Raw genomic sequence first — 6,688 nt, forward strand, 5'->3', positions numbered from 1 at the left:
ATTTCAGCAGCATCATAGAAGAGGAAGGGGATATAGCGAAGTGGAGAAGCAAGTGAAGGAGAGAGGTTAGAGAAAGCACACATATGGCCCAGTGAGCTTAGCAGTCAGTGAGTCTCAGCCTTCCTAATACTAGAACCCTGTAATATGCTTCTTGTATTGTGGTGACCCCAACCACAAAATTATTCCAATTGCTACTTCACAACTGTAATTTTGCTCTTGTTATGAATTATAATAGAAATAGTGCTCGCTTCGGCAGCACATATACTAAAATTGGAGCGATACAGACAAGATTAGCATGGCCCCTGCTCAAGGATGACACGCAAATTCGTGAAGCGTTCCATATTTTTAACTAAATAGGGACACAGTGAAACTAACAGAAATTATGAATCAAATGGATCTGGCAGATATCTACAGAACATTCTATCCTAAAACAAAAGGATATACCTTCTTTTCAGCATCTCATGGTACCTTCTCCAAAATTGACCACATAATTGGTCACAAAACAAGCCTCAACAGATACAAAAATATTGAAATTGTCCCGTGCATCCTATCAGATCACCATGGACTAAGACTGATCTTCAATAACAAAATAAATAATAGAAAGCCAACCTTCACGTGGAAACTGAACAACACTCTTCTCAATGATACCTTGGTCAAGGAAGGAATAAAGAAAGAAATTAAGGACTTTTTAGAGTTCAATGAAAATGAAGCCACAACATACCCAAACTTATGGGACGCAATGAAAGCATTTCTAAGAGGAAAACTCATAGCTCTGAGTGCCTCCAAAAGGAAACTAGAGAGAGCACACATTAGCAGCTTGACAACATACCTAAAAGCACTAGAACAAAAGGAAGCAAATTCACCCAAGAGGAGTAGACGGCAGGAAATAATCAAACTCAGGGGTGAAATCAACCAAGTGGAAACAAGAAGAACTATTCAAAGAATCAACCAATCAAGGAGCTGGTTCTTTGAGAAAATCAACAAGATAGATAAACCCTTAGCCAGACTCACTAGAGGGCACAGGGAAAGCATCCTAATTAACAAAATCAGAAATGAAAAAGGAGACATAACAACAGATCCTGAAGACATCCAAAACACCATCAGATCCTTCTACCAAAAGCTATACTCAACAAAACTGGAGAACCTGGATGAAATGGAGAAGTTCCTAGACAAATACCAGGTTCCAAAGTTGAATCAAGATCAGGTTAATGATCTAAACAACCCTATATCCCCCAAAGAAATAGAAGCAGTCATTAATAGTCTCCCAACTAAAAAAAGCCCAGGACCAGATGGGTTTAGTGCAGAGTTCTATCAGACCTTCAAAGAAGATCTAATCCCAGTTCTTCACAAACTATTCCACAAAATAGAAACAGAAGGTACTCTACTCAACTCATTCTATGAAGCCACAATTACTCTGATACCTAAACCACAAAAAGACCCAACAAAGATAGAAAACTTCAGACCAATATCCCTTATGAATATTGATGCAAAAATCCTCAATAAAGTTCTTGCTAACCGAATCCAAGAACACATCAAAACAATCATCCATCCTGACCAAGTAGGTTTTATCCCAGGGACGCAGGGATGGTTCAATATACGGAAATCCATCAATGTAATCCAGTATATAAACAAACTCAAAGACAAAAACCACATGGTCATCTCCTTAGATGCCGAAAAAGCATTTGACAAGATCCAACACCCATTCATGATAAAAGTCTTGGAAAGATCAGGAATTCAAGGCCCATACCTAAACACGATAAAAGCAATCTACAGCAAACCAGTAGCCAACATCAAAGTAAATGGTGAGAAGCTTGAAGCAATCCCTCTAAAATCAGGGACTAGACAAGGCTGTCCACTTTCTCCATACCTATTCAACATAGTACTTGAAGTCCTAGCCAGAGCAATTCGACAACAAAAGGAGATCAAAGGGATACAAATTGGAAAAGATGAAGTCAAAATATCACTTTTTGCAGATGATATGATAGTATATATAAGTGACCCTAAAAATTCCACCAGAGAACTCCTAAGCCTGATAAACAGCTTCGGTGAAGTAGCTGGATATAAAATTAACTCAAACAAATCAATGGCCTTTCTCTACACAAAGAATAAACAGGCTGAGAAAGAAATTAGGGAAACAACACCCTTCTCAATAGTCACAAATAATATAAAATATCTTGGCGTGACTCTAACTAAGGAAGTGAAAGATCTGTATAATAAAAACTTCAAGTCTCTGAAGAAAGAAATTATAGAAGATCTCAGAAGATGGAAAGATCTCCCATGCTCATGGATTGGCAGGATCAACATTGTAAAAATGGCTATCTTGCCAAAAGCAATCTACAGATTCAATGCAATCCCCATCAAAATTCCAAATCAATTCTTCAACGAATTAGAAAGTGCAATCTGCAAATTCATCTGGAATAACAAAAAACCTAGGATAGCAAAAACTCTTCTCAAGGATAAAAGAACCTCTGGTGGAATCACCATGCCGGACCTAAAGCTTTACTACAGAGCAATTGTGATAAAAACTGCATGGTACTGGTATAGTGACAGACAAATAGACCAATGGAATAGAATTGAAGACCCAGAAATGAACCCACACACCTACGGTCACTTGATCTTCGACAAGGGAGCTAAAAACATCCAGTGGAAGAAAGACAGCATTTTCAACAAATGGTGCTGGCACAACTGGTTGTTAACATGTAGAAGAATGCGAATCGATCCATTCCTATCTCCTTGTACTAAGGTCAAGTCTAAGTGGATCAAGGAACTTCACATAAAACCAGAGACACTGAAACTTATAGAGGAGAAAGTGGGGAAAAGCCTTGAAGATATGGGCACAGGGGAAAAATTCTTGAATAGAACAGCTTGTGCTGTAAGATCGAGAATTGACAAGTGGGACCTCATGAAACTGCAAAGCTTCTGCAAGGCTAAAGACACCATCAATAAGACAAAAAAACCACCAACAGATTGGGAAAGGATCTTCACCTATCCTAAATCAGATAAGGGACTAATATCCAATATATATAAGGAACTCAAGAAGGTGGATTCCAGAAAGTCAAATAACCCCATTAAAAAATGGGGCTCAGAACTGAACAAAGAATTCTCACCTGAGGAATACCGAATGGCAGAGGCAAGCACCTGAAAAAATGTTCAACATCCTTAATCATCAGGGAAATGCAAATCAAAACAACCCTGAGATTCCACCTCACACCAGTCAGAATGGCTAAGATCAAAAATTCAGGTGACAGCAGATGCTGGCGAGGATGTGGAGAAAGAGGAACACTCCTCCATTGTTGGTGGGATTGCAAGCTTGTACAACCACTCTGGAAATCAGTCTGGCGGTTCCTCAGAAAATTGGACATAGTACTACCGGAGGATCCAGCAATACCTCTCCTGGGCATATATCCAGAAGATGTCCCAACCGGTAAAAGGACCCATGCTCCACTATGTTCATAGCAGCCCTATTTATAATAGCCAGAAGCTGGAAAGAACCCAGATGTCCCTCAACAGAGGAATGGATACAGAAATTATGGTACATTTACACAATGGAGTACCACTCAGCTATTAAAAAGAATGAATTTATGAAATTCCTAGCCAAATGGATGGACCTGGAGGGCATCATCTTGAGTGAAGTAACACAATCACAAAAGAACTCACACAATATGTATTCACTGATAAGTGGATATTAGCCCAAAACTTAGGACACCCAAGATATAAGATACAATTTGCTAAACACATGAAACTCAAGAAGAATGAAGACCAAGTGTGGACACTGTGCCCCTTCTTAGAATTGGGAACAAAACACCCAGGGAAGGAGTTACAGAGACAAAGTTCGTAGCTGTGATGAAAGGATGGACCATTTAGAGACTGCCGTATCCAGGGATCCATCCCATAATCAGCTTCTAAACGCTGACACCATTGCATACACTAGCAAGATTTTGCTGAAAGGACCCAAATATAGCTGTCTCTTGTGAGACGATGCCGGGGCCTAGCAAACACAGGAGTGGATGTTCACAGTCAGCTATTGGATGTATCACAGGGCTCCCAATGGAGAAGCTAGAGAAAGTACCCAAGGAGCTAAAGGGATCTGCAACCCTATTGTTGGAACAACATGATGTACTAACCAGAACCCCGGAGCTCTTGTCTCTAGCTGCATATGTATCGAAAGATGGCCTAGTCGGCCATCACTGGAAAGAGAGGCCCATTGGACTTGCAAACTTTATATGCCCCAATATAGGGGAATGCCAGGGCCAAAAGAATGGGAATGGGTGGGTAGGGAAGTGGGGGGCGCTATGGGGGACTTTTGGGATAGCATTGGAAATGTAACTGAGGAAAATATGTAGTAAAAATATTAAAAATTAAAAAAAAAAGAAATATTTTTTGGAGATAAAGGTTTGCCAGAACGGTTAAGACCCACAGGTTGAGAACCACTGGCTTAAAGGCAGAGCACTGATTCTAGAGAACTAGCAATTAGCCTGTATTGAACAATTTTGTGTACACATTGCAGGTATGATCACTGCATTTTCATTTCCCTAATGCTAAGATAGACAACTGAAAAAAGCAACATCAGGGGTAGAATCATGTTGGCTCATGGCTTAAGAGATGTCAGGCAGTTGTGGCAGCTGACATATGGAGGAACATAGAAGCTCTCACAAAGATGGCTAAGAATCCGAGAAGGGTGGGGGAGAGGGAAGGTGGGAGCAGAGATAGGACACAGATGTAGAGAGCACTCACATATAGCCTGAATTTCCTAGCTTCTCTTCTCTTTCCTTTTGAATGTATCCCACCCCTCCTCTTATAGAACAGCATTACCCATAGTTGGGGGGCTCTTCCCTTTTTAGCTGATCCTTTCTGGACATCTCAGAATAGCTTTTACTGATATCCTAAGACACTCTTATCCAATCTTCTCAAGATTCAAGAGGAACACAGAGAGCCTATTATCTTCTCTACACCTTAAAGAACTCAGTGAAATGGTACAGCTGATAAACACTTTCTCTGCAGGAAGCAGGAGGCCAAGTGCCATGTCTGGATACTGGAAACTGATCCTCTAAGCCAATTTCCCTCAGCATAATCCATCCTCAATCTTGTTTACTTACCCTACCTGCATCCAAGTTAGGATCAGGATGGGGTAGTGAGACTCCGCCATTATCCTCCATTGCCTTCTTCTTGCCCTTTCCTCTGGGGCTCTTAGTAATGGTTATGATGTGGGCTTTAAATATCATGGTTCCTTTCTGAGAACTTTTTCAGTTCAGAATCAAACATGGCTTGTCAAGCTTAGCTCCTCTATCAGCTTCCCGACACCACACAGTTTCCTAGAATGTCTGTCCAGTCCCCTAGTGCTTACTTACCTAGCTACATGTCTGACGTGAATATGACATCTATGTACACTTCTTTATTTTTTCTGTGTCTTTTGTTTTACCCCAGCACACTAGCTTCATAAACCCTTGACATGCTCAGAAGACCATTCTGTGTAAACCATGGCTTATCACTCTTTGCTATTTGTGACCTCCATTTTGGATATACTAAGGAATTTGCCAGAACTAATAAAATTAACATTCCAGGACGACAAAGAAGGCAAAAAAAAAGAAAAAAAAAGTGGGCAGGGAATGATCCTTTTACTTATAGAAACACACAGGGTAAGGAATAGGATAATAGAAGCTGTAAGACTAAAAACAACACAGTCAAAATGGAGTCTTCATAACGTCCCATCTACATGACCACCGGAACAGAAGCTAAAGGACATTTCAAAGTAGATGGGAGAGAAATAGCACTAGGCCTCAGTGTGAGCGAAGAACGATTGGTACCTAAGGGATGGATCCTGAGAGCTGGGATAAGAGAGTCCTAACCCAGAGGGAGGAACACGAACTGGTATCCAATACCAAATGACCATCCCCGTAATCATATGGACAAGTAACATCATTCAGGTTATAGTCAGGAATGTGTGTGTATATACATATATGTATGTGACAACAATTAATGCAAAAGAGAAGCTATGAATTTGAAAGAGAACAAGGAGGAGTACATGGGGGCGGGGGCTTTGGAGGGAGGAAATGGAAGGGAGAAATGATGTATTATGTTATAATATCAAAAGTAAAAGAAAGAATAAAAAAATTCAAAGAGGAATATATGCTTAAAAGTAAAATGCCAGCCGGGTGGTGGTGGCACAAGCCTTTAATCCCAAAACTTGGGAGACAGAGGCAGGCAGATTTCTGAGTTCGAGGCCAGCCTGGTCTACAAAGTGAGTTCCAGGACAGCCAGGGCTACACAGAGAAACCCTGTCTTGATAAAAACAAAGACAAAAAAAGCAAAAACAACAACACAAAAGTAAAATGCCTTATGGTGGTATGAATCCTTACCACCATTGTACAATAGCAACAAAGGCCTGAATCTTGTTGTTTTTCTACAAAGTGAAATTGTTTTGGCTGATTCCCTAGTTAGAACAGTAGTTCATGCTAACTGCAAAAAAATGTCAGAATTATACAATACATAAAAACCCTTTCCATCTCATAAAATAATCCCAATGACCAGTGAGATAATGACTCTTCATAATACATTAATGAACATAAAGTGCGTGTTTTAACACAAAGGAAAGGAATACATACTATAACTAATGGACCATAATCTACTTTTCTGTTTGGTGTTTTACTGTGGGTATCCCCTATGTCAAAATGAGGTCTTCCAGTCAAAA

The 6,688-nt window shown here is 40.1% G+C and overlaps 1 non-coding gene across 1 annotated transcript; it reads left to right on the forward strand.

The window, feature by feature from the left end:
• The first annotated feature begins 240 nt into the window (after positions 1–240).
• On the forward strand, positions 241–347 carry LOC115029369 (U6 spliceosomal RNA). Its single transcript, XR_003834921.1, has one exon. It is a non-coding gene; the product is annotated as a U6 spliceosomal RNA (small nuclear RNA).
• The last annotated feature ends 6,341 nt before the right edge of the window (positions 348–6,688 follow it).

Source organism: Mus caroli, unplaced genomic scaffold, assembly GCF_978045245.1.
Source record: "Mus caroli unplaced genomic scaffold, Mus_caroli_1 scaffold_12, whole genome shotgun sequence".
Taxonomy (NCBI): domain Eukaryota; kingdom Metazoa; phylum Chordata; class Mammalia; order Rodentia; family Muridae; genus Mus; species Mus caroli.